The 2,155-nt window shown below is 36.9% G+C and overlaps 1 pseudogene; it reads left to right on the top strand.

The window, feature by feature from the left end:
• The first annotated feature begins 526 nt into the window (after positions 1–526).
• The window catches only part of LOC102839827, a 12,383-nt pseudogene continuing 10,754 nt past the window's right edge, over positions 527–2,155 (top strand).

The raw sequence follows: 2,155 nt of genomic DNA, 5'->3' as shown, positions 1-2,155 counted from the left end.
TTATACTGATAGTTTCTAGTCAGTGGACTAGAAAACCCCTTAGTTATTTGAACCTCCCTCTATGTATATATAAGTATATGTTGTTTTTGTTAAGTGCCATGGGGTCGGTTCTGACCCTCAGCGACCCTGTGTAGGGTTTCCAGAGAGAGGCTGGTGAGCTTGAACTGCCGATCTTGTGGTTCATACTGACTTTACAATCCAGTGCATTAACTCACAGCGCCACAACAGGATACCATGTAAGTGTATATATAAATAGGATTCCTGTTTATATGCTCCTCAGTAAACCTATACAGGGTCACTATGGGTAGGAGCCAACTAGACTGCACTTAACAACAACCACATATGTATACATATGCAGGTAACTCATAAAGTATTGCTGTTAAGTCACAGAAAACTCTTATTAAACAAAAATACCAAGTGCTTGTTTCTTGACATATTCTTCATCTAGATCTATATACTTCTGAAGGTGGAGTTTCCATCTCTGTAGCCTTTCCCTGAGAAGCTTTGCATTCTTCAAGTTTGTACCATGAGAAAAAATGACAGTTCTGGTATCCATAAGGGATATGAATCAAATTCCTTTGAAATATTCTTTGAGTTTTGTGAACAAAAAAATATGAAGGGGCAAGATCTGGGATCTAAGATTTATGAGGTAAAGTTCCCCATTTAAATTATCATAGGACAACCGTATTACCCTCAAAGAATAATCAACTGCACTAGGTAAAGGAAAAAAAAAAAAAAAAAAAAAGCCTCAGCACAATTTTCTGGAATTTTCTCATCAGTACAGTTTCAAATTTTCTTAAAACATTTTGATAATAAACCCCCATAATCATCCTGTGTAATATGAGAAAATCTTATCAAGGTTACCTTTTTAGAATAAAAAACAAAACAAAATAATCATCATAAACTTTTGAGCTGAACTCTCTGCCTGAATTCATGTTTGAAATCTGGATATTCCTTGAACCACTAGGCCCATCAAAAAACTGTCAATATATGTAGGACAGCAATCCCATAAACTTGTTGCAAAATTTCAGTGATTATGGAGGATGCCCACTTGAATTTCATTAACAATTTAATATTAGCCTGGTTCTAAATCATGTTTATTTTATGGTACAAAAACATCACTATTGTTATAAGCACTCTATTGATACTAGAGGCCTGGTGAGGCAGTGTATGATAAGCACTAGATTGAAAGATTAGCATACAGCCTCTTTCAAAAACCCTATACAAGGTTGCTATGAGTTGGAATCGATTTGATAGCAAGAGTATTGCTGAAAGACTGTGTCTGCATTCATTTACCAATAACATAGACATGTGTAAACACATTTTATTCAGAGTAAAGCTGTAGATGTATGAATTGAAAGCAATACTTTTTGACATTCAATGTTCATTCTCAGTGGTTTAACAGTTATATAATTGTATAATTTGAAAGTTATGTAATGATCCCCAGTGATGTGAGCTGATGTGATAAACCAATCAATCTAATAGGATTAACGATGGAAAGAAACACCCTTAATCCTGTCACAGTCCTGATTTGATGTAAAAGATTTCACCTGCTGGGTCACTTGCAATATATATATATTTTCTTTTAAAAGATAATAGAAGAGAGAACTGAACCTGGAGAGGGACCTACTACTCCAAAGAAAGAAGGACTTGGAGTAGAGTGCATCCATTAAAGTATCTATATCCTATGAGAGATCAATCCAAAACTGATGGTGTTCTCCAAAGAATGATTGGCCTATAGCTGCATAAAGGAAACAAGTACCTTTTACATACATGTGAGCTAATAGAGAAAGCTTTTCTCTAGAGCTGGTGCTATGAGTCTGGGCGTCTATCATTCTAAACTGTGAGAGAATAAATTTTGTATTTGTTTAGCCTCCACTTACAGCATTTCTGCTATAGTTGTTGCTGTTGTTAAGTGCTGTCGAGTCAGTTCCGACCCATAGCGACCCTGTACAGGGTTTCCAAGGGTGTAAATCTATACACGAGTAGAAAGCCTCATTTTTCTCCCGCGGAATGGCTGGTAGTTTCGAACCGCTGACCTTAAGATTCGCAGCCCGATTCGTAACTGCTACGCTACCAGAGCTCCTATAGTTGTTGTTGTTGTCAGGTGCCATCGAGTCGGAACCGACTCATAGAGACCCCATGCACAGCAGAA

The sequence above is a fragment of the Chrysochloris asiatica genome, unplaced genomic scaffold, assembly GCF_000296735.1.
Source record: "Chrysochloris asiatica unplaced genomic scaffold, ChrAsi1.0 scaffold00463, whole genome shotgun sequence".
NCBI lineage: Eukaryota > Metazoa > Chordata > Mammalia > Afrosoricida > Chrysochloridae > Chrysochloris > Chrysochloris asiatica.
This window is presented reverse-complemented; position numbering and strand designations above follow the sequence as displayed.